The sequence below is a fragment of the Canis lupus genome, chromosome 26 (genome assembly GCF_011100685.1).
Source record: "Canis lupus familiaris isolate Mischka breed German Shepherd chromosome 26, alternate assembly UU_Cfam_GSD_1.0, whole genome shotgun sequence".
NCBI lineage: Eukaryota > Metazoa > Chordata > Mammalia > Carnivora > Canidae > Canis > Canis lupus.
This window is the reverse complement of record NC_049247.1, coordinates 25,503,282-25,530,618: the sequence shown is the minus strand read 5'-3', so window position 1 is coordinate 25,530,618 and position 27,337 is coordinate 25,503,282.

The window sequence follows — 27,337 nt, the reverse complement described above, 5'->3', positions numbered from 1 at the left end:
CGGGTCTCCAGGATCGCGCCCTGGGCCAAAGGCAGGCGCCAAACCGCTGCACCACCCAGGGATCCCTGTTTTGCTATTTCTTAGGACATAGAAACACTGAAGAGATAATTGAGAATAGACATGATGAATCCAGTGTCACTTGTTAGTACACGTTATATATACAACTTATTTGACACATTTTAAATTGTCATGGGAAGAATCTGAACAACGATTTTATTTTGTTTTGAAAATTGAGTCTCGGTATAGTAAATGAGGAACATAAGCCTTATATGTATACTTGAAGTTGTTCATTCCTCCCTGCTTCTCTGTAGTATTCTCATTATTTCTTCCTTAAATGTTTGAAGGAATTATCTAGAGAAGCCTTTGTCCCTGGAGTTATCTTTGTGTTGAGGATGTCAGCAGCCGATATGAACACATAATTTGGTGCAAGTGCTGGCCAGCATGAGTTAAATGAAGCAACTCCTCATTCCTTAAACATAATTTACAGTGCATAAATTATTTCCATGGCTCCGCTTTATCTGGCTGTAGTTTTCCTTTATGTTTAATATCATTGTTTATTTTTTATTTTTATTTTTAATATTTTGTTTACGTATTTGACAGAGTGATCTCTGACCTCAGAGAGTTCACAGAATCAGGAGGAGAGGCAGGCTGAGGCCAAGGGAGAAGCAGGCTCAAACCTGAGAACGGAGCTCGATGTGGGGCTCAATCCCAGAACACCAAGATCAAGATCTGAGCTAAAGACAGATGCTTGGGGACTCCTGGGTGGCTCAGTGGTTTAATGCCAGCCTTTGGCCCAGGACATGATCCTGGGCTTCCGGATCCCTGCATGGAGCCTTCTTCAGCCTCTGCCTGTGTCTCTGCATCTTTCTCTCTCTGTGTCTCTCTCATGAACAAATAAATAAAACCTTTTTAAAAAATGAAGACAGATGTTTAACCAACTGAGCCACACATGTGCCTCTAATATTATTGTTGATGTGAAAAGAACTAAAATATTAATTTTATTACAAATGAGATTGTTTTACTAATATTTAATAAATATAATGTATTTTAAAGCAAAATAAATAGAAACCATCCTAGTATAATGGCAAGTGTTGCAAAAATTATTTAGAAGAAACCATCAAACAGGTAATAATTACACTATCCTAGGTCTCTTGATATTTCCCTGAGAGCCAATAGTCATCAGGAACCATGATGCTCAAATCGTACAGTCTCCAGACCGAATTACACATTCACATCTACTGGTCACGTATGGTCCTTCGCTTCTTCATGTCACAGCATGCACTGCTCCAAAGCAGGCTGTTGTGACCACAAATGGATTGCAATTTTGAATCTGTTTCTCAGTGTGGTTGGATCGTTAGTGGAATGTGGGAATGATTATGTTAGAGATGTTACTCTCTTTGCATTTAAGGGTATATTTTCAGAAATAATTTCATATTAATACAATAATAGATGCTTCGTAACACTAACTTCCATACAAATCTCTTGGAATGCTTGTTAAATACACATCTATGAACACTGACAGTGGTTTCAGATTTAGAGGTATAACATGGAGGATTACAGCTTTATCAAGCTCCACATGATGAAAATATTAATTTGGTCCTCATCATCAATTTAGTGAATAAAATGAGATCTACCAAGGCTCTATGTTTATTTTTTTTAATTATTTATTTATTTATGATAGTCACACACAGAGAGAGAGAGAGGCAGAGACACAGGCAGAGGGAGAAGCAGGCTCCATGCACCAGGAGCCCGACGCGGGATTCGATCCCAGGTCTCCAGGATCGCGCCCTGGGCCAAAGGCAGGCGCCAAACCGCTGCGCCACCCAGGGATCCCAAGGCTCTATGTTTAATAGACCATATTGAAACTGTAGATTGGGTCTCAGTACTGGTTTACGTAAAATGGAAGGGAAGCCCCACTCCTCAACATTTAGACAGAGAAGGAGGAAGAAAGCACAGTCTTGGAAGGTCACTTTGGAGAGATGGACACACCCTGGGAGACATAAATTGGGTTATTGTCATGAACCACTGAACAGGAGAATGGGACCAGGGATCTTCACTTCCCATGGTGGTGTTGACCCTTTCACATCTCACTTTCTCTCCTGCCTTTAAAGCTGAGCCTTTCTGAGCCCATAAGGAGATTTTGGCTGCACTTCCCCATAGATCTAAATCACCGTGTCAGTGTAACTACCCATATACAAGGAACAGTAATAGTCAGCCTCGTCCTCAGGCTGGGCTCCTGTGATGGTGAGGGCGGCTTTGTTCCCAGAGATGGATCCAGGGAAGCGATTAGGGACCCCAGAGGGGCGGCTGCTTGTGCTGTAGATAATTGTGCGAGAAGCCCGGCCTTGGGTCTGCTGGTACCAGCCAGGGTAATTACTTGTAGAGACTGACCCAGAGCTGAGGCCACATATGAGTGTGACTGTCCCTCCTGGAGACACTGAGAGTGATGGCTTCTGGTGACCACAGTCTGAGAATCTCCTCCTAAAATCAAAAGGAGAGAAAGGTGTTGATATGGGAAACAAGGGTCACATGAGTCCCTGTTTTATGTGCTCCCCACAGATGCAAAGTCTTTTCCCTGACCTGAGCCATACGCAAGGAGCCCAAGTAGAAGCACCGTCCAAGCCATGGTGGGCACCCTCACGGATTGCAGCTTCCTCAGTGTCCTGGGATGGAATGGGGTGTCCCTGGACCTTTTCATGTCTCCTGTCCTATGAGGTTAAGAAGGCACTTCATGCAAATCAGCTTCTTCTCTCTCTGCCCTAGAGTCACCAGCATGTCCCTTGGAAGACTTGAAATGAGCAGACTCTGGGACCTCACACGCATAAGTGACTGCAAGGTGACCTTAGACACTGGGTATCAGGAGGACATCTTTTAGAAAATGACCACCATACTGTCTCTAGTGACCTCTGTCCCAAGCTTCTTCTCTGCAAAGCCTGAGAGCTGAATGAGGAGATGGACGTGTTCTCACCCCCTGGCCTCATATCTACTTCACCTCAAATCTAACCCATCCCTGGAACATTTTCTTCCCTCCCCAGTGACATTCCCTCTTCTGTCTTGGAGGGTATTAGCGGTGCCTCTCCCAGCAGTGAGGACACTGGGAATCTCAGATCCCCTGTGACAGAGTTAGGGGCAGTGGTCTCCTCTCAGTTAATCATGGACCCTGTTGCAGTACCACGGGGAGCTGAACAGGGATGTCTCTTTATCAGAAATGAGTAGGACATTGTGTGAACAAGTGATGCTTAGGGAGCATTTTGAATGACATTCCCCTTTGTGTTCTCCTGATAATTGTATTGTATGATTGTCCTGTCCATCTATCATTCCATGGAAATAATGTCTGGACAGGTTACTCCATGACGTAGTAGAGGACAAATCATGAGGCCTGTGTGATTCAGAGCTGAGAGCTCTTGTGGCTCCAAGGCCTTAGGTGTAGAAAAGTCACTCACAGGGAGGACCCTGCTTGCTCTAGGGTGCAGGGGCCAGTGATAGATGTTCCTGGTCTTCCTCACTCAGACCCTGACTCCCAGGAGCAGCCCACTCGCTGCCCCTGCTGGCCTCAGACACCATGTCCCCCAGCCTGTATCAACCTTCCCAGCCCTCCTAGAATGGCCTCTGATCTTTGCAGTTGGACCTCTGATGTCACCACCCAGAATAGTAGAATGAGCAGGTCAGCTCTGTGGGATTGAGCTGTTAATTTTTCCAGGGCATCAAGGCCGTCATTTAGACAGCTAACTGGAATATTTATGTCACAGTATGTTTCAGGATTTCCTGACATTGTAGTTTGCACAGGCCATGTCCCTGGCATCATTATTGGGATTTAATGCACTTAAAGTGAGCTCAAGATTTAAAGTCTCTAGAGAAACCCATTGTTTCGACCTGGGTAATATTTCTACTTGGGTTACCCTTATAAGCTGACTTACTTGGTTTTTGTTGTTTTTGGCATGATCCCCTGTTAGGTTCACCAGCCCTCATGTACCTGTCTTGGCAATGAGTGTATCATGCATTCAGGGATGACATGTCCTTTGTTCTTGGTTACTTCTGTGGATATTACCCTTACAACAATTATTTTGTAAGGACTTGTTGATACGTTTAAGATATTTTTGGCCTACTTGTGTAATTTTGCTCAGTACAAAGGTTGATATTAAATAACATTGCTCTAAATGGTCTATAAAATTGATATGCAGAGCCTTGTTGGCTCAGTAGGTTAAGTGTCTGCCTTCAGTTCAGATCATGATCCCAGAAATCCTGGATAGAGCCCTGCACTGGGCTCCTCGCTTAGTAGGGAGTCTGCTTCTCCTCCTCCCTCTGATCATCTCCCTCATCCTCCTCTTTCACTCACTCATTATCTTAAATAAATTAATAAAATCTTTTACAAGAATTAATATGATACCAATGCACCCTCAGTTTCGCTGCCACTTACTTCCTGAAGGGATAACTGATAAAACTGTCTTAGATTTGTTCTAGTATTTTATATACACACACCCCTACACAACACATATATACTACATAACATAATCTTATTTTTTTTCTGTAGTTCCATTGCTCCTTAAAAAACATAATCACTGAATTTTTTAAAATATTTTTTAAAGATTTAATTTATTTATTCATGAGAGACAAACAGAGAGAGAGGCAGAGAAACTGGCAGAGGGAGAAGTAGGCTCCAGCAGGGGGCCTGATGTGGGACTGGATCCTGGGACTCCAGGATCAAGTCCTGGGCCGAAGGCAGGTGCTAATACACTGTGCCACCTAGGGATTCCCTAATCACTGATTTTTGACAAGCATTAGGATTCTTGACAAGCATTAGGATGCTCTCATTTTGATTCATAGTTCATCATTTATTCATAGGATAATATACCATAATTTCACAACTTTTCCACAGAGGGATATTCATTTTGGTTTCAATTATTTGTTATTGTAACATGTCTTAACTAGATGTACCTGTATATTTATCTTGGAGTGTATTAACTAGATAATTTTCATTAGAATTGACTTCAAAAATTTGTAACGGTTGACTTATTTCACTCAAGATAATACCCTCCAGTTCCATCCACTCGAAGCAAATGGCAGGTATTTGTCATTTCTAATGGCTGAGTAATATTCCATTGTATACATAGACCACATCTTCTTTCAGAGAAGGACAAACATTATATGGTCTCATTCATTTGGGGAATATAAAAAATAGTGAAAGGGAATAAAGGGGAAAGGAGAAAAAATGAGTGAGAAATATTAGAAAGGGAGACAGAACATGAGAGACTCAACTCTGGGAAACAAACAAGGGGTGGTAGAAAGGGAGGTGGGCAGGGGGTGGGAGTGACTGGGTGATGGGTACTGAGGGGGGCACTTGACTAGATGAGCACTGGGTGTTATTCTACATGTTTGCAAATTGAACACCAATAAAAAATAAATTTATAAAAAATATGTAAAAAAATAATAAAATAATAAAATAAAATAAAATACAATAACATGGTAGAAAAGCAAAGAACATAATAAAATTGTAACGGTGATGCAGGTCATATATATATTTAATATTTGATAAGTATTCAAAATTTATGTTCCAAAATTGATTGCCAATTCATACTGTCATCATCAAAGTTTGAGGTATCCTATATGAGCAAACAATTGCAGTGGATAAAATGAAACTTAATAACTTCCAATTTTATAATTGAGAAATAATTTCATTGTTCAGTTGTAATCCACTTACTAGTGACACTTCCGAGATCTATAAATTGATTTTTAGATTATATTATATTTCTAAGGCTGCCATTAAAAAGCACCACAAAATAAGTGGCTTAAAACAATAAAAATGCATTTCTGCTGTTCATACGCAACTCCACACTTTGTAGGGAGTGGCCATGATCTGTCTGGAACCTGCAGAGAAGTCCTTCTTGCCTCTCCATAACTGTAAGAAATTTGAGGAAAATTTTTGGGGTTCCCTGTCTGCAGCTGCAGAACCACAATCTCTGTCTCCACCCTCCCAGGGATCCCTCCTTGTCTCCATCTGAGTGTCATGTTACAAGCACAGGAATCAATTGAATTAGGAGATCACCACACCCCCTTCATCTGTACTAATTACATCTGCAGCATCCCTTTTCCATATAAGGTCATATTCTTAAGTCCTGAGGTCTACCATTTCAACATATATTCTTTGGTAGGATACAATTTAAGTGAGGATATTAGGAAAGATGAATCCTTTCCAAAAAGGCTTATAATTATCCCTATGTGGTTTTTAAATTAATTAATTTATTTATTTATAAGTTTATATTTATTCATTCAAGGGAGACACACAGAGAGAGGCAGGGGCACAGACTCTGGGAAAAACAGGCTCCATGCAGAGAGCCTGACATGGGACTCCATACCAGGAATCCAGGATCAAGCCCAGGGCCGAACTCATGAGTTCAACTGCTGAGCCAAGCACGCGTCCCCTTTTTTTCTTAAGATTATTATTACTATTTTTAAATACGCAACACAGTTGCATTGCACTGAAATACAACCCAATAAAGTGAACATTAAGAAAATACAAAATGAGGATTTTTCCATTTTTCATTCTTTAGCTGTAAAGGAAGACTCTTAATGTTCCTTTTTTTTTCCTAGAGGAAATGTATTTAGCCTCAATCTATAGTTCTGATCCTATAGACATTTTGTAATACAAAATACCTGAATTTGTCTTTTAGTGAACTAAGGCCTCCTGAGTTACTCATACATTAATTCAATGTTAGGACTCACACAGGGATGGAAATCAGTCCAGACCCTTCCCAATGCCCATCTCCCCATGGTCAGTCTGCATTTATACTGCTCTGGGCTCAGGTGTTTGGCCATGAGATGTCAGTAATCACATGATATTTGTATCACCCATGTTTCACTGGATGAAACAAAGTGTATGTGTCCCTTCCTCATCTTGGTTTCTCACTGGGCCCAGCACCACTATAGTGTAGCCCCAGGGGTACTCAGTCTCGGCCTCAGGCTGGGGACCAGGAGATTGTCACGTCAGACTTGCTCCCAAGAAAGGAGTCTGAGAAATCAGTATTTGTTGTTTTTATTATAAATAAATGGCCTAGACTTGGCCAGTCTTTTCCTGGATCCAGTATGGATAGTGTCCTGTGCTGGAGGCATTGTTGAAAGTGACTGTCCCTCCTGGGGACATGGCTATGAAGGCTCCTGAGTCACCATGACCTGAGAATTGGTCCTTGAAATGAAAATAGACCCTTTTTAGGAATGGAGAAGAAAGGCAGATGGATCCCTCCTAAGGATCCCTCTCAAATCTCCATGAATTGGGGAAGTGGGTGAGGAGGGGGAGGAGAAGGAGAGGAGTCAAAATCATGGTATGGAATTTCCACAGATTCCCTGGCCTTAAAACTGGCTCTGGTCTCTGGGATGTCTCTTTTCTATTTATGTTTTTCTTTATATCCCAAATATCTAACACAATGTGTAATAGGAGTGCAACTTAGTAATTCAAGACTTAAATAAATGAGCCAGTGCTCATCACAAGTGCACTCCTTCATCCCCACCACCTTTGTAACCCATCCCTCCACCCACCTTCCATTTGGTAAGCATTAGTCAGTTCTCTTGAGTTAAGGGTTTGTTTCTTGTTTTCCTCACTTTTTCCCCTATGATATTTTGTTTCATTTCTTAAATTCTACATGAGTGAAATTATATATTTGTCTTTCTCTCATTGATTTATTTCACTTAGCATTATAGTCTTTAGCTCCACCACGTCTCTGTAAATGATAATATTTCATTCTTTTTTTATGGCTGAGTAATAGTATATATACATACATACATACATACATACATACATACATACATATACTCCTTTACCATTTATTAGTTGGGCTCACACTATAATTCGGGTATTGTTGGATGCTACTATGAACCTCAGGGTGCATGTATCCTTTAAATTAGTGTTTTTGTATTCTTTGCATAAATTCCTAGGTGGATAATTGCTGAATCAGAGCATTTCTATTTTTAACCTTTGAGTGGCCTCCAAATTGTTTTCCAAAGGAGCTACACAAGGTTGCACACCCATCAACAGTGCAAGAGGGTTCCTCTTTCTCTGCATCTTTGCCCACACCTGCTATTTCCTATGTTGTTTCTGTTAGCTGTTATGACTGGAGGGAGGTCATATCTCAGTTTCGTTTTGATTTGTATTTGGGATGTTTCTTTTATCTCTTCCTCAGCTCTAGGGATGAAGGGGATGCTTGGTGGTATATTGTGCAAATAGGAGCCCACAATGCCATCGGAATCTGGATCCTCAGCTCAGCTAATAGCTTCCATCCAGGGAGGATTTCCGGGGTGGGTGAGAGCTATGGGTTTGTCCCCTGGGAGGAGACAGCTGCTGTCATCTTTCCCTCTGGCAGTGAGCACCAGTGCAGGGCCCAGGCAGGTGGAACCATTTCAGTGGGTTTCAGGCCTGGCCAGCTCTGAGCAGGTGCACAGCGCCCCCTGCTGACAGCCGCAGCAGATCAGTCAAGGTGGTGGGAACTGCACAGAAGGAATGGAGCCCATTTTTGGTTTCAACAAATAAGCCAGAAAACAAACAAATAAGAAGTGTTACCTACTCTTGAGTCCCTCTGGAGATTTTCCTTTTTTTTTCGATGACTTCTGTTATCTTTTTCAGATCTAAAATTTCCAATTGGTTTGTTTTGATGATTTCTCTTTAATTTCTGCATTTCTATTTTTTCCATTTGTTTGAAGAGTGTAATTTTACACCACATGGATTCTATGATAGTTGCCTAAGACTACCTGTCCAATAATTACAGCATGTGAGTAACCTCAGTTTTGGTGTCATTCAATTCACCTTTCTCATTCAGGATTTTATTTTAGTGGTTCTTGACATATCGTATTTTTTATTGGACCCTGGATATTATGGTTATTATATAATGAGATGCTTGGTCCTCAGTTATTTTTCTTCAAACAAATGATCCTCCTGCTGAGGTGCCTCAGCAGGTGAAGGGTGTTTGTGTCAGCTTCCAGGTGACTCAAGTGAAAATGCTTAGCATTCTGCTGCTTACTCTCTGCTGGAGAAGGTGGGGCAGTGATTGCCACTTCCCAGCTCCCATCAGGTGGGGGGTTGTGGGACAAGCTCTTTGCTGGGCCCTGCCAACCTCAGGGTGGGATGCACAGGACTGAATGGAGTTCCTTTCCTTCAGGGAGTGGATCCTCTGCTCCCCACTGCATTCCTTGTCCTCACTGACACCAGGGAGTGGAGGATCAAATGCAGGTCCAGCTCCCTTGCCTCCTGCATCAAAATTCAGTATTTTCATGCTCAGGGAGAGCCCAGTCTCAGTTCCCCAGAGTTCAGACAGTCACCAGCATTGGGTATATGACAACAAACCAGCTTTGCCTTGTACCACTGCATTCATTCTCTCTCCGGATCAATGGGCTTCAGATGAGCTACGCAGGACCTGCCAATATCATAGGTGGGAAAAACTGGAGTGCAAACTAGTCATCTAAGCCTGCATTGCCCATAGTTGTTGATGATCCCATGCGATGGAGGCTCAGCTATCTCCTGAGTCACTGACACAATGGCGGGTGGGTATTGGGGCACTGCCTGCTTCTGCCACCATGTCTCTGCTCAGCATGCTCTGCTGAGCAATAATGTGAACCCTGCATGAGGCACAGTTTGGGGATTCATTAGTGTGTGCAAGTGGTGGACAGGTTTACCCAAATATTCCCTCCACTCAGGCCAACTTATCTCAATATCCTCTGACTAGAGGAGTTGGTGCTTTTGAAGTTTTAGTATTTTCTGGTTTGATTTTCTGGATCTCAGCCTTTGAATGTTTCTTGGTTGGAGGAACCTACAGGATCTTGTCTTACATGTGGGCAACATAATAAGAAAAGGAACCAGGGTACATGCTGTTGTGTTTTCCTCAATTTGTTTGAAGTCTTCATTTTCTTTCTACCTTCAGAGACTTCCTGTATTTGTTTGTTGTAGTGTGTCAGAACATTTCAGCTGTAAGAGAGAGCATGTATGAATAGGAGCACTTCCTACTGTCCAGAACTAGGGATCCTCTGGTGTCTGATGTCTGCTTTCTTCCAGTGCTAGGATGCTGGGTATCCTCCTGAGCTGCTGTGATGGAGGTGATTTATCTTGACTTATAAAAGACAAGGAACATGATTATTATTATTTTTATATTACTATTTACAGCATAATAAAAAGTAAATACATTCCATAACCAAGAACTCAATGTGAAAAGTTTTATAGGCTGTGTGGAAACCAGTAGAGCACAGACGTCTGGCTTTCTGATCTTAAATGTGAGGAGTGGAGGGAAGAAATTTTTATTCCTTTTTTCCATTATGTATTGTATGTAGAAATTTTTTTCTGTAATAATTTTATATTTCCAGAAATAAATGCAAATACGGGATAGAGATCACTACGTTTCACCAAGCTTTTCTGAATGGTAACATTTTGTATTGTTATGAATCGTTTGTAAAATCAATTACTTACTGGTGTTCTGATCATTTTGCAAAATTACAGACTTTATCTACATTTCAAAGTTTATTTATTTGTTTATTATTTATTTATTTATTTATTTATTTATTTATTTATTTATTTATTTTAACACTGTTTTTCCTGCAATCAATCCAACTAACAACATTGCATCTATTCATCAGGAGATACTAAAATCCTCCAATATATGAGTTTCCAGTCTTTCCCTGTTCTTGATTTTGGGGATTTGGAGACACCTGGTGTGGTATTTTGTAAAATATCCCTGAGTATGGGTTTATATGATGTTTTCTTTTTTTAAGGTTTTATTTCTTTATTCATGAGAGAGACAGAGAGAGAGGGGCGCAGAGACACAGGCAAAGGGAGAAGCAGGCTCCATGCAGGCAGCCTGTCGTGGGACTGGATCCTGGGTCTCCAGGATCACACCCTGGGCTGAAGGCGGCGCTAAACCGCTGAGCCCCCCGGGCTGCCCTATCTGAGGTTTTCTCATGATTACGCTAATATTATCAATTTGTGCCAAGAAAAGCACAGAGGTGCATTGATGTTCTTTGTGCATCATTGGGAAGATGTGTCATATTAACATGACATATCACTGAGCATATGGGTGGGGAACCGTGCCTCTTGGTGCTATTTTAAATTATTCTTTCTCTGTACATAATCTATCTGATGCCAGTCTACTGGATTTTGGCCATTCTGATTGGTGTGCAATGGTAACTCATTCATGATTGCATTTGCTTTTCCCTAATGATATATAATATGGAACACAATGTCACACGTTTAAATTCCATCTGCCTATCTCCTTTTGTGAAATATCTAGTAATGTCTTTAACTTACTCTTTATTGAGGTTTTTTTTGTGCTTTGAGAAGTTCATTGTATCACTTCTAACCTTCCTTCCTTTTTTCTTTCTTTTTCTGTCTCTCTTTCCTTTCTTTCTTTCCTTCTTATATATATCAGTATTTGTGTATTTATGACTGCTCAACTCTCCAGAAGATTGGCAATTTATCTGAAATATATTGTTTCTGGTTTATTGATTTTCTCTGTTAGGTTTTTTTTTAATTAATTAATTAATTTATGATAGAGAGAGAGAGAGAGAGAGAGAGGCAGAGACACAGGCAGAGGGAGAAGCAGGCTCCATGCACCGGGAGCCCGATATGGGATTCAATCCTGGGTCTCCAGGATCGTGCTCTGGGCCAAAGGCAGGCGCCAAACCACTGCGCCACCCAGGGATCCCTCTGTTAGGCTTTATTTTTGTCATTATTCAGAGAAAATGGGACACATCTTCTCTTAGAGGTATTTAACATCATTTAACATCGCATTTTCCAGTCAGGCAGGTCATACTAGAAGTGGTTCCATACCAGTCATGGCACCAGCTGCTCTCCATCAGCTCCCATGTTCCTGAAACCCCAAGTCTCTGTGTTCTGCTGCTATAATCTTTGCCTATGAGTTTGGCGAAATACACCAGTGTTTCTAATGACTTGTTGAAGAAGAAATAACTGCTCTGAAGTGATACCAGCATTGGTAGTAAAAGTCCTTATGACGATCTCATCTGGAGGCGTAGAGAACACACAGCCTGAATCCATACATGCTACAAACCAGCTTCCAAACAAAAGCCATTTTGTTCAGTCCCAATGGATTGAGGACAGAACTAAGGAGGTTTGGCCTCAATTCCACACATCTACTTGTCACCTCTATAGGGGTTTCAGCATAACCTGGCACTGAGTTGTCCTCTGCCAGCGCCCGGGGTGATTACCAATCTAGAGCCATCTTAATCCAGTGTTAAAAGTTAGAGGTCCCCAGAATATCCCATAACTCCACAGGTCATTACAGTTCTGCATAGGTTTCCCTTATTATCTTGGGTATTACTGTGTTATTTATTGCTGGTGTTGTTGTTTGAGTCGCCCTGTATCTGATTGACATTTTTTGCTTACAAATATTGATTCACATTTTTTTTGAGAATCATAATAGGCATTAGATAATAAAGAGGCTAGATAAAATGTATTTCCTTTGGAGTGCGAGGTGGCTCAGTTGGTTAAGTGTCCCACTTATGGTACTGACTCTCATCATGATCCCAGGAACCTGAAATCTAGCCCTGTTCTCAGCTACCTGTTCAGCCTGATAACCTGTTCAGCTATCTGCTAAAATTTCTCTCTCCTCTCGCTCTGACCTCCCCCACACACTCTCTCTCTCTTGCTCTAATAATAAAGTCTTTTAAAATATTTTATTATATATTTATCATATGTGTTTATTTTTTTAAGATTTTATTCACTTATTCATGAGAGACAGAGAGACAGGGATGCAGAGACATAGGAAGAGACAGAAGCAGACTCCATGCAGGGAGCCTGATGTGGGACTGGATCCCAGGACTTCAGGATCTCACCTGGAGCCAAAGGTAGACCCTTTACTGCTGAGCCACCCAGGCATCATTTAACATATGTGTTTAATGCTTATATATTTTTGAAATATAATGTCAAATATATAATATGAATATATATATTACAAATTAGACGCAAATATGAATTTTTTTCAAAGTGAAAATCAGTTATATGGATGACAGTATAGCATAATCCAGGTTAGCTCCCTGAAGAAGAGCTTGACCATAAAGCAACAGGAAGACTGGGGTGATGACCATCCTGTGTAAATAATGGGAGCAAGTGAACACAAATGACCTCTCTCTGCATGTTTTCCCTCATCACTGAAAAGAAATCCTTTTGATGAGGGAGGAGGTAAAGGGAAGAATCAGGACAGGGCAGAGAAGCCCCAGAACTCTGCTCCCTGAGGACTCACTGTTGGCATTGTCATCCTCCCCTCCTCAAGGATCTCTTACCCTAGACCCAGGTAGCAATACTGGTGATTCTCTTTTTTTTTTAATTTTATTATTATTTTTTTATTATAAATTTATTTTGTATTGGTGTTCCATTTGCCAACATACAGAATAACACCCAGTGCTCATCCCGTCAAGTGCCCACCTCAGTACCCGCCACACAGTCACCCCCAACCCCCGCCCACCTCCGCTTCCACCACCCCAAGTTCCTTTCCCAGAGTTAGGAGTCTTTCATGTTCTGTCTCCCTTTCTGATATCTCCCAATCATTTATTCTCCTTTCCCCTTTATTCCCTTTCATTATTTTTTATATTCCCCAAATGAATGAGGCCATATAATGTTTGTCCTTCGATTGACTTATTTCACTCAGCATAATACCCTCCTGTTCCATCCACGTAGAGGCAAATGGTGGGTATTTGTCGTTTCTTTTTTTTTAAATAATAAATTTATTTTTATTGGTGTTCAATTTGCCAAAATACAGAATAACACCCAGTGCTCATCCCGTCAAGTGCCCCCCTCAGTGCCCGCCACCCATTCACCACTACCCCCTGCCCTCCTCCCCTTCCATCACTCCTAGTTCATTTCCCAGAGTTAGGAGTCTTTTGGTTCTGTCTCCTTTTCTGATATCTCCTAACCATTTCTTCTCCCTTCCCTTCTATTCCCTTTCACTATTATTTATATTCCCCAAATGAATGAGAATATACATTGTTTGTCCTTCTCCGATTGACTCATTTCACTCAGCATATTACCCTCCTGTTCCATCCACGTCAAAGCAAATGGTGGGTATTTGTCGTTTCTAATGGCTGAGGAATATTCCATTGTATACATAAACCACATCTTTATCCGTTCATCTTTACATGGACACTGAGGCTCCTTCCACAGTTTGGCTATTGTGGACATTGCTGCTATAAACATCGGGGTGCAGGTGTCCCGGTGTTTCACTGCACCTGTATCTTTGGGGTAAATTCCCAGCAGGGCAATTGCTGGGTCGTAGGGAAGATCTACTTTTAACTCTTTGAGGAACCTTCACACAGTTTTCCAGAGTGGCTGCACCAGTTCACATTCCCACCAAAGGTGCAGGAGGGCTCCCCTTTCTCCACATCCTCTCCAACATTTTTGGTTTCCTGCTTTGTTAATTTTCCCCATTCTCACTGGTGTGAGGTGGTATCTCATTGTGGTTGATTCTCTCTCTCTCTCTTTTTTTCAACAGAGATATGTTTTTTTTTTTTTTGCCCAGATATGGGATATCTCCCCCTTCCTGAACATCAGCTCTGAAAAGGACTTCATGGGGATTGAGGATGAAATGTGTCTGGAGAAAGTGAGTCAGAACTGAGAAATCATGAGACTCCAGTGACTCCTGTGCAGCACAATCACACTTCACTGAGGACACTGCCTTCCCAGTTTGCAAGAATTTGTGTATTTTCTTAGATGTCTGGCCCAGAGGTCTTTGCTCACAGGACAAATGTGACAGCTCCCCCTATTGCGCTAACATCCTTAGCCCACCATCCCCTCTGACACCATCCAACACTCCTAGGATGGTGTCCAGACTGTGCAATTGGATCATTTTAATGTCACTGCCCAGGACAGGAGAATGAGGAGGTGCCCCCTCTCGCCTTTGGCCCTGACACTTATTTTCAAATCACTACTGACGTCAGTTATTAAATACATGATGTATTGCGTGGTGCTCATATTACTGGATATTTCAGAATTATCTGACATTGAGTTGCTTCTTCCAGGTGCATGAGGTCCTTATCAGTCTATCATCATTTTGAAACAAGTAAATGTCATAAAGTTCTCAGAGTGCTAAGGTGGTTCACACCTTGTAATATTTCTATGTGACTTCTTTCATTTGAGCATTGTTTTTTTTTTGTTGTTGTTGTTGCTGTTGTTGCCTATATATTTTCCTGTCAGGGTGCATCTCTCAGTGCTAAGACTTTTCAGCCTATATTTGCTATGACAATATAATGCCATTAGGGGAAATGTGTCTTCCACTCCTACTGACTTGTCTGAGTTCAAATTTTCCCTTGAGTGTTAGCCAGAAATTCTAATTTGTTTGTCCCTCTGATATACTTAGTATTTTTTAGGCTCATTCTATTACTTACTCAGCATGATGATTCCTATCTAGAGAACATTACTAACGATGGACCTCTCCTCACTTCTGAGGGGTTTTTCAACCTCCCCTGCACTCAAACCCTCTTGGACCTGCACTCTACATACAGTGGACCCTAATCTAGATGTTTTGTTCAGACTTCCATGGATTTCACTGGAGTTGTGTTTCTAAGATCTGAGTCCAATGAACAGTTATTGTCCAACATCTTGACTAACAGGGAACAGGAGGGGATGAGCAGAGGCCATTGAGGGATTAAACCGGGGACAGTACACAAATGGCAGGATGGCACCGAGTTTGTAGATGTATTTGGATGACGGTGGTTGTCGCTTCACTATATTAAGTCATCTAATCCATTGCCACCGTGTCCTCTCACTTACTTAAATCTGTTTATATTTTGGTAATCTTTTGTAGTTTTCAGTTCACAAGTTTTTTTTTTCCTACTGGTTATATTCCCTCCTAAATGTTTTATTCTTTTTGATGCTATCCTAAATAGAATTGCTTATTAGTATCTTTTTTGGGCTTCTTCATTGTTGATATAGACAAAACTACCTGATTGTTATAGGGCATTACCACTTGAACTCCTGTAGGAGATACTAGATAAATCCCATTGAGGGTTGATGATAGAGTTTGTTCCCTATTTTGGAAGAGTAGGAACAAGAAATGAAACAAGAAAGAATAAGGAGAAAGCTCTGCATCCATGACCTTAAAATAAGCAATCTCACATGATTGACTGTATGCACAGGAGAAAGTAGATGACTAAATAGAATGGGTGTTGCTTCCACCTCTTATGGGGAAAATAGAAAACCCTAAAGCTTTTCTTCTTTTCCAGTTTGAGGAATACCTGATTTATGTTTTCTAGAACCTATGTAATCATTTGTGAAGCATGTATTTCACAAGGACCAAGAATTCTCTGATTGATGCAGATGAAGGAATAATAGGTCCGGTGAGGAAGGAGCTTCCCTCTTTGTTCCTGACCCAGTGATTTTGGCAGGAAGGAGAAGAGAGATATGCTTCTAGCTCTTTGCTTCCTCAGAATGTGGCTCCTGGGAGAGGACACCCTCCTCCTTACAAGCAGCCTTTCTCTGCTGGTTCCCCAGCTCCCACTCCCACCTCCAGGCTCTAACATCTCCCCCATCTCCTCACTGGACCATGATTCCCTTTTTCTGAGAACAATGATATCCAGGGAATACCCCTCAATATTTAACACACACCTAGGACTGTTGGATTATTTGAAGGTGGAGAAAAAAAGCATATTTCACTCCAATGAAGCATCTTTTTTTTTCTATTTATGCTGGAATCGTGCAGTTAGTAACCTATAAGTTTCTGGTTATAAATTATTTCCCAGACAATTATACCTTATTTCATTGATTCCTATGTTCCTCTGCTGAAACTTTTCAGATTCAAATTAAGAAGTTATAGAAATTCTTCAGTATTGAGTCTCTAGACTAAGAGCCAGATATTCATAAAGTACATAATTTTCAAATACGTGGTAATATCTGAATTGTATATAAATATCTAAAACACATCGATATAGATGGGATTTGATATTTGAATAACAAAGGTCAGATTGTGAAAATAAGGGTAATTAATGTTGAGGAGGACAGAGACCAACTGAGTCCTTAGGGGAGGAGGTTGTCAAAAACCAGCAGTCCTCCCTTGAGATGTGTGGGTCTGCCCCACCTCTGAACTATCCATGTGAGGGAGGGTCTGAATGAGGATTCTGGGGAAGATATATGGACCTTCAACAAAATTAAGGTTCATTTGAGAAGATGCATCTTCTTCATATGAGGTAGTGGCCTATCCCCATATATCTACTCCACATGTTTGCCGGTCTCTACTTCTGGTCTTAGACAAAGGCAAGTATAAGAAGGAGAAGTTGGAGACAGAATTATGAAACTCTGTCTTAGAAAATTGTGGTTCAGGAATAGGATCACTCTGGGCCTGTTAATATATGAGAGACACGTTCTTAATGGAATCCCAGGTGAAGGTGAGATTTCCACCCTGTCCTCTGAGAATGGAGGTGATTAGTGTTTGGGGAACCAAGTCAATACCAGAGGGATAGGAGGTCAAAAGTATGAAGATGCCCAGGAGAGGAAAGAAGGTTAAGCAAAAAGTGCAGATGAGAGAGGACCATCTAAGGCAAAAAGAATGGACTTCCTCTGCCTGGACTCTTGCAGGTTCCCCAGCACAGAGTCCCTGCCCCTCCACAGGAGAGCTGTCTGAGGAACCTGCAGAATGTTCTGGAGTGAATGGCTGAGGGCATGAGGAAGCTGGATGGATATAGGGAACCTGAGAGAAGATTGATCCTTTCACAGCTCAGGCTCCTGTCAGGTCAGAGAAGCCCCTGTGAACTGAACAACTTGTCATCTGCCACTCACCTTAGTCTTCCAATTTGAGGGAGCTCCTCCTCATTCCTCTCTGGACACCACCCAGTTATTCTTCCCATCACAAGCGTCCTATCCTCAGTTGCCCTCTCTGACAATTGGTCACCTGAACAAAGACCTTAATCATGCTGACTATGTAGTTCTTGGTGCTCATGTGTGCAGAGTAGAAATAGGTGGGAGTTCTGGTATCCCACATGGTTGGGGCAGGGGGTCACATGGTGGCTACCACGTCCTGTACGTGAGAGCAGGGTCTTCTCTCTGAGATAGACTGGGTAGCAGGTGGTGTTCTCAAGTGCATTTCAGGTTGCAATTGGGCATTGAACGACGAAGGAAATATGACTGCACAGTCTCTTGGGCACCACCATGATATCTGGGGACAGTCTTGCTCCTTCTTTCCTTTTGCTCTTGGGAATGGAGTCACTCATGACATATGGGGTCTTATTCCTCATGACTGTTCTGTACATCAGAATGTATGGAATGGTTATAAATTATTTCCCATATAATTATACCTAGGAGAAATGGACGCATTCCTGGAAAGCCACAAACTACAAAACTGGAACAGGAAGAAATAGAAAACCTGAACAGGCCAATAACCAGGGAGGAAATTGAAGCAGTCATCAAAAACCTCCCAAGACACAAGAGTCCAGGGCCAGATGGCTTCCCAGGAGAATTTTATCAAACGTTTAAAGAAGAAATCATACCTATTCTCCTAAAGCTGTTTGGAAAGATAGAAAGAGATGGAGTACTTCCAAATTCGTTCTATGAGGCCAGCATCACCTTAATTCCAAAACCAGACAAAGACCCCACCAAAAAGGAGAATTAGAGACCAATATCCCTGATGAACACAGATGCAAAAATTCTCAACAAGATACTAGCCAATAGGATCCAGCAATACATTAAGAAGATTATTCCCCGTGGCCAAGTGGGATTTATCCCCGAGATGCAAGGCTGATTCAATACTCGTAAAACAATCAACAGCATATATCACATCAAAAAGAGAAAAACAAAACCCTATGATCCTGTCAATTGGTGCAGAAAAAGCATTTGACAAAATACATCATCCATTCCTGATCAAAACTCTTCAAAGAGTAGGGATAGAGGGAACATCCTCAGGATCTTAAAAGCCATCTACGAAAAGACCACAGCAAATATCATTCTCAATGGGGAAACACGAGAGCCTTTCCCCTAAGATCAAGAACATGACAGGGATGTCCACTCCGTACACCATTGTTAATCAAAATAGTACTAAAGGGGGGGAGGAGCAAGATGGCAGAAGAGTAGGGTCTCCAAATCACCTGTCTCCACCAAACTACCTAGAAAACCTTCAAATTATCCTGAAAATCTATGAATTCGGCCTGAGATTTAAAGAGAGAACACCTGGAATGCAACAGTGAGAAGAGTTCGCGCTTCTATCAAGGTAGGAAGACGGGGAAAAAGAAATAAAGAACAAAGGCCTCCAAGGGGGAGGGGCCCCGCGGGGAGCCGGGCTGAGGCCGGGCGAGTGTCCCCAGGACAGGAGAGCCCCGTCCCGGAGGAGCAGGAGCTGCACCGACCTCCCCGGGGGAAAGGGGCTCCTGGGGAGTTGGAGCAGGACCCAGGAGGGCGGGGATGCCCTCAGGCTCCCCGGGACAGTAACAGCAACTGCGCGCCCAGGAGAGTGCGCCGAGCTCCCTAAGGGCTGCAGCGCGCACGGCGGGACCCGGAGCAGCTGAAGGGGCTCGGGCGGCGGCTCCGCGGAGGGGGCTGCGCGGCCCCGGGAGCAGCTCGGAGGGGCTCGGGCAGAGGAAGAGGCTCCGTGCAGAGGGGGCTGCGCGGTTCCAGGAGCAGCTCGGAGGGGCTCGGGCGGCAGCTCCGCCGGAGGGGGCTGCGCGGTCCGGGAGCGCGAATCCAACAGCGCAGGCTCCGGAGCACAGGGCGCCGGGACACAGCCCAGGATCCGGCCTCCCCCGGGACAGGCAGAGGCCGGGAGGGCCCAGGACAGCGAGGACGCTCCTGCCCCAGCTGAGCACATCAGCGGCCCCGCCCCGGAGCCTCCAGGCCCTGCAGACGGAGTTCCTGCCGGAGCTGAATCCAGGTTTCCAGAGCTGCCCCGCCACTGAGGCTGTTCCTCCTGTGGCCTCACGGGGTAAACAACCCCCACCGAGCCCTGCACCAGGCAGGGGCACAGCAGCTCCCCCAACTGCTAACACCTGAAAATCAGCACAACAGGCCCCTCCCCCAGAACACCAGCTAGACTGACTGACAACTTCCAGGAGAAGCCAAGGGACTTAAAGAACACAGAATCAGAAGATACTCCCCGGTGGTTCTTTTTTTGTTTGTTTGTTTTTGTTTTTGTTTTTGTTTTGTTTTGCTTTTTGATTTGTTTCCTTCCCCCACCCCCTTTTTTTCTCCTTTCTTTTTCTTTCTCTTTTTCTTCTTCTTTTTTTTTCTTTTTCTTCCCTTTTTTTTCTCTTTCTCTCCTCTCTTTTTCTCTTTTTCCCAATACAACTTGCTTTTGGCCACTCTGCACTGAGCAAAATGACTAGAAGGAAAACCTCACCTCAAAAGAAAGAATCAGAAACAGTCCTCTCTCCCACAGAGTTACAAAATCTGGATTACAATTCAATGTCAGAAAGCCAATTCAGAAGCACTATTATACAGCTACTGGTGGCTCTAGAAAAAAGTATAAAGGACTCAAGAGACTTCATGACTGCAGAATTTAGAGCTAATCAGGCAGAAATTAAAAATCAATTGAATGAGATGCAATCCAAACTAGAAGTCCTAACGACGAGGGTTAACGAGATGGAAGAACGAGTGAGTGACCTAGAAGACAAGTTGATAGCAAAGAGGGAAACTGAGGAAAAAAGAGACAAACAATTAAAAGACCATGAAGATAGATTAAGGGAAATAAACGACAGCCTGAGAAAGAAAAACCTACGTTTAATTGGGGTTCCCGAGGGCGCCGAAAGGGACAGAGGGCCAGAATATGTATTTGAACAAATTCTAGCTGAAAACTTTCCTAATCTGGGAAGGGAAACAGGCATTCAGATCCAGGAAATAGAGAGATCCCCCCTTAAAATCAATAAAAACCGTTCAACACCTCGACATTTAATTGTGAAGCTTGCAAATTCCAAAGATAAAGAGAAGACCCTTAAAGCAGCAAGAGACAAGAAATCCCTGACTTTTATGGGAGGAGTATTAGGGTAACAGCAGACCTCTCCACAGAGACCTGGCAGGCCAGAAAGGGCTGGCAGGATATATTCAGGGTCCTAAATGAGAAGAACATGCAACCAAGAATACTTTATCCAGCAAGGCTCTCATTCAAAATGGAAGGAGAGATAAAGAGCTTCCAAGACAGGCAGCAACTAAAAGAATATGTGACCTCCAAACCAGCTCTGCCAGAAATTTTAAGGGGGACTCTTAAAATTCCCCTTTAAGAAGAAGTTCAGTGGAACAGTCCACAAAAACAAAGACTGAATAGATATCATGATGACACTAAACTCATATCTCTCAATAGTAACTCTGAATGTGAACGGGCTTAATGACCCCATCAAAAGGCGCAGGGTTTCAGACTGGATAAAAAAGCAGGACCCATCTATTTGCTGTCTACAAGAGACTCATTTTAGACAGAAGGACACCTACAGCCTGAAAATAAAAGGTTGGAGAACCATTTACCATTCGAATGGTCCTCAAAAGAAAGCAGGGGTAGCCATCCTTATATCAGATAAACTAAAATTTACCCCAAAGACTGTAGTGAGAGATGAAGAGGGACACTATATCATACTTAAAGGATCTATTCAACAAGAGGACTTAACAATCCTCAATATATATGCTCCAAATGAGGGAGCTGCCAAATATATAAATCAATTATTAACCAAAGTGAAGAAATACTTAGATAATAATACACTTATACTTGGTGACTTCAATCTAGCTCTTTCTATACTCGATAGGTCTTCTAAGCAAAACATCTCCAAAGAAACGAGAGCTTTAAATGATACACTGGACCAGATGGATTTCACAGATATCTACAGAACTTTACATCCAAACTCAACTGAATACACATTCTTCTCAAGCGCACATGGAACTTTCTCCAGAATAGACCACATATTGGGTCACAAATCGGGTCTGAACCGATACCAAAAGATTGGGATTGTCCCCTGCATATTCTCAGACCATAATGCCTTGAAATTAGAACTAAATCACAACAAGAAGTTTGGAAGGACCTCAAACACATGGAGGTTAAGGACCATCCTGCTAAAAGATGAAAGGGTCAACCAGGAAATTAAGGAAGAATTAAAAAGATTCATGGAAACTAATGAGAATGAAGATACTACCGTTCAAAATCTTTGGGATGCAGCAAAAGCAGTCCTAAGGGGGAAATACATCGCAATACAAGCATCCATTCAAAAACTGGAAAGAACTCAAATACAAAAGCTACCCTTACACATAAAGGAGCTAGAGAAAAAACAGCAAATAGATCCTACACCCAAGAGAAGAAGGGAGTTAATAAAGATTCGAGCAGAACTCAACGAAATCGAGACCAGAAGAACTGTGGAACAGAAAACAGAACCAGGAGTTGGTTCTTTGAAAGAATTAATAAGATAGATAAACCATTAGCCAGCCTTATTAAAAATAAGAGAGAGAAGACTCAAATTAATAAAATCATGAATGAGAAAGGAGAGATCACTACCAACACCAAGGAAATACAAACGATTTTAAAAACATATTATGAACAGCTATACGCCAATAAATTAGGCAATCTAGAAGAAATGGACGCATTCCTGGAAAGCCACAAACTACCAAAACTGGAACAGGAAGAAATAGAAAACCTGAACAGGCCAATAACCAGGGAGGAAATTGAAGCAGTCATCAACAACCTCCCAAGACACAAGAGTCCAGGGCCAGATGGCTTCCCAGGAGAATTTTATCAAACGTTTAAAGAAGAAATCATACCTATTCTCCTAAAGCTGTTTGTAAAGATAGAAAGAGATGGAGTACTTCCAAATTCGTTCTATGAAGCCAGCATCACCTTAATTCCAAAGCCAGACAAAGACCCCGCCAAAAAGGAGAATTACAGACCAATATCCCTGATGAACATGGATGCAAAAATTCTCAACAAGATACTGGCCAATAGGATCCAACAGTACATTAAGAAAATTATTCACCATGACCAAGTAGGATTTATCCCTGGGACACAAGGCTGGTTCAACACCCGTAAAACAATCAATGTGATTCATCATATCAGCAAGAGAAAAACCAAGAACCATATGATCCTCTCATTGGATGCAGAGAAAGCATTTGACAAAATACAGCATCCATTCCTGATCAAAACTCTTCAGAGTGTACGGATAGAGGGAACATTCCTCGACATCTTAAAAGCCATCTATGAAAAGCCCACAGCAAATATCATTCTCAATGGGGAAGCACTGGGAGCCTTTCCCCTAAGATCAGGAACAAGACAGGGATGTCCACTCTCACCACTGCTGTTCAACATAGTACTGGAAGTCCTAGCCTCAGCAATCAGACAACAAAAAGACATTAAAGGCATTCAAATTGGCAAAGAAGAAGTCAAACTCTCCCTCTTCGCCGATGACATGATACTCTACGTAGAAAACCCAAAAGTCTCCACCCCAAGATTGCTAGAACTCATACAGCAATTCGGTAGCGTGGCAGGATACAAAATCAATGCCCAGAAGTCAGTGGCATTTCTATACACTAACAATGAGACTGAAGAAAGAGAAATTAAGGAGTCAATCCCATTTACAATTGCACCCAAAAGCATAAGATACCTAGGAATAAACCTCACCAAAGATGTAAAGGATCTATACCATCAAAACTATAGAACACTTCTGAAAGAAATTGAGGAAGACACAAAGAGATGGAAAAATATTCCATGCTCATGGATTGGCAGAATTAATATTGTGAAAATGTCAATGTTACCCAGGGCAATATACACGTTTAATGCAATCCCTATCAAAATACCATGGAGTTTCTTCAGAGAGTTAGAACAAATTATTTTAAGATTTGTGTGGAATCAGAAAAGACCCCGAATAGCCAGGGGAATTTTAAAAAAGAAAACCATATCTGGGGGCATCACAATGCCAGATTTCAGGTTGTACTACAAAGCTGTGGTCATCAAGACAGTGTGGTACTGGCACAAAAACAGACACATAGATCAGTGGAACAGAATAGAGAATCCAGAAGTGGACCCTGAACTTTATGGGCAACTAATATTCGATAAAGGAGGAAAGACTATCCATTGGAAGAAAGACAGTCTCTTCAATAAACGGTGCTGGGAAAATTGGACATCCACATGCAGAAGAATGAAACTAGACCACTCTCTTTCACCATACACAAAGATAAACTCAAAATGGATGAAAGATCTAAATGTGAGACAAGATTCCATCAAAATCCTAGAGAAGAACACAGGCAACACCCTTTTTGAACTCGGCCATAGTAACTTCTTGCAAGATACATCCACGAAGGCAAAAGAAACAAAAGCAAAAATGAACTATTGGGACTTCATCAAGATAAGAAGCTTTTGCACAGCAAAGGATACAGTCAACAAAACTCAAAGACAACCTACAGAATGGGAGAAGATATTTGCAAATGACATATCAGATAAAGGGCTAGTTTCCAAGATCTATAAAGAACTTATTAAACTCAACACCAAAGAAACAAACAATCCAATCATGAAATGGGCAAAAGACATGAACAGAAATCTCACAGAGGAAGACATAGACATGGCCAACATGAATATGAGAAAATGCTCTGCATCACTTGCCATCAGGGAAATACAAATCAAAACCACAATGAGATACCACCTCACACCAGTGAGAATGGGGAAAATTAACAAGGCAGGAAACAACAAATGTTGGAGAGGATGCGAAGAAAAGGGAACCCTCTTACACTGTTGGTGGGAATGTGAACTGGTGCAGCCACTTTGGAAAACTGTGTGGAGGTTCCTCAAACAGTTAAAAATAGACCTGCCCTACGACCCAGCAATTGCACTGTTGGGGATTTACCCCAAAGATACAGATGCAATGAAACGCCGGGACACCTGCACCCCGATGTTTCTAGCAGCAATGGCCACGATAGCCAAACTGTGGAAGGAGCCTCGGTGTCCAACGAAAGATGAATGGATAAAGAAGATGTGGTTTAGGTATACAATGGAATATTACTCAGCTATTAGAAATGACAAATACCCACCATTTGCTTCAACGTGGATGGAACTGGAGGGTATTATGCTGAGTGAAGTAAGTCAGTCGGAGAAGGACAAACATTATATGTTCTCATTCATTTGGGGAATATAAATAATAGTGAAAGGGAAAATAAGGGAAGGGAGAAGAAATGTGTGGGAAATATCAGAAAGGGAGACAGAACGTAAAGACTGCTAACTCTGGGAAACGAACTAGGGGTGGTGGAAGGGAAGGAGGGCGGGGGGTGGGAGTGAATGGGTGACAGGCACTGGGTGTTATTCTGTATGTTAGTAAATGGAACACCAATAAAAAAAAAAGAGGGAAAAAAATAGTACTAAAAGTCCTACATCCACAACCAGGCAACAAAAAGAAATATAAGATATTCAAATTGGCAAAGAAGAAGTCAAACTCTCCCTCTCTGCAGATTACATGATGCTGTATATAGAAAACCCAAATGACTCCACCCCAAGATTGCTAGAACTCATACAGCAATTCAGCAATGTGACAGGATACAAAATCAATGCACAGTAATCAGTGGCATTTCTATACACTAACAATGAAACTGAAGAAAAAGAAATTAAGGAGTCAATTCCATTTACATTTGCACTCGAAAGCATAAGATACTAGGAATAACGAGAACAAAAAAGGTAAAGCATCTACACCCTAAAAACAACAGAACACTTCTGAAAGAAATGGAAGAAGACACAAAGAGATTGAAAAAAATTCCATGCTAATGGATTGGAGGAATTAATATTGTGAAAATATCTATGCTACCCAGGGCAATTTACACGTTCAATGCAATCCCTATCATAGTACCATGGACTTTCTTTCTTTTGTTTTATTGCAGTTCAAATTGCCAACATATATCATAACTCCCAGTGCTCATCCCATCAAGTGCCCCCTTCGGTGCCTGTCAGCCAGTCACCCCCAACACCCACCCACCTCCTTTTCCACCACCCTTTGTTTGTTTCCCAGAGTTAGGAGTCTCTCATGTTCTGTCTCCCTAATATTTCCCACTCATTTTCTCTCCTCTCTCCTTATTCCCTTTTACTCTTTCTTATATTCCCCAAATGAATGAGACCATATAATGTTTGTCCCTCTCTGATTGACTTACTTCACTCAGCATAACACCCTCCAGTTCCATCCATGTCGAGGCAAATGGTGGTTATTTGACATATCTAATGGCTGAGGAATATTCCATTGTATACACAAACCACATCTTCTTTATCCATTCATCTTTCAATGGACACCAAGGCTCCTTCCACAGTACCATGGACTTTCTTCAGAAAGTTGGAAGAAAGCATCTTAAGTTTGTGTGGAATCAGAAAAGACCCTGAATAATCAGGAGAATATTGAAGAACAAAACCAGAGCCAGGGCATGACAATGCCATATTTCAGGTTGTACTACAAAGATTTGATCATTAAGACAGTATGGTACTGGCACAAAAACAGACACATAGATCAAAGGAATAGAATGGAGAACCCAGAAATGCGCCCTCAACTATATGGTCAATTAATATTTGACAAAGCAGGAAAGACTATCCAGTGGAAAAAAGACAGTACTGTTCAATAAATTGGGCTGGAAAAATTGGACATCCACATGCAGAAAAATGAATCTAGCATATTCTCTTACACCGTACACAAAGATAAACTCAAAATGGATGAAAGATCTAAATGTGAGACAAGATTGCATCAAAATCCTAGAGGTGAACACAGGCAACACCCTTTTTAGACTTGGCCACAGCAACTTCTTGCTAGATATATCTATGAAGGCAAGGGATTCAAAAGCAAAAATATACTATTAGGACTTAATCAGGATAAAAAGCTTCTACACATCAAAAGAAACATTCAAAAAAACCAAAAAGACAAACTACAGAATGGGAGAAGATATTTACAAATGATGTATCAGATAAAGGGCTAGTTTCCAAGATCTATAAAGAACATAGTAAGGTCAACAGCAAAGAAACAAACAATCCAATCATGAAATGGGCAAAAGATATGAAGAGGCATTTCACAGAGGAAGACAGACGTGGCCAACAAGCACATGAGGAAATGCTCCCCATCACTTGCCATCAGGGAAATACAAATCAAAACCACAATGAGATACCACCTCACACCAGTGAGAATGGTGAATATTAACAAGACAGGAAATAACAAATGTTGGAGAGGATGTGGAAAAAGGGGAACCCTCAATCATTGTTGGTGGGGATGTGAACTGGTACAGCCACTCTTGAAAACTGTATGGAAGTTCCTCAAAGAGTTAAAAATAGATGTACCATATGACCCAGCAATTGTACTGCTGGAGATTTACCCCAAAGATATTGATGCAGTGAAACAGCAGGACACCTGCACCCCAATGTTTATAGCAGCCATGTCCACAATAACCAGACTGTGGAAGGAGCCT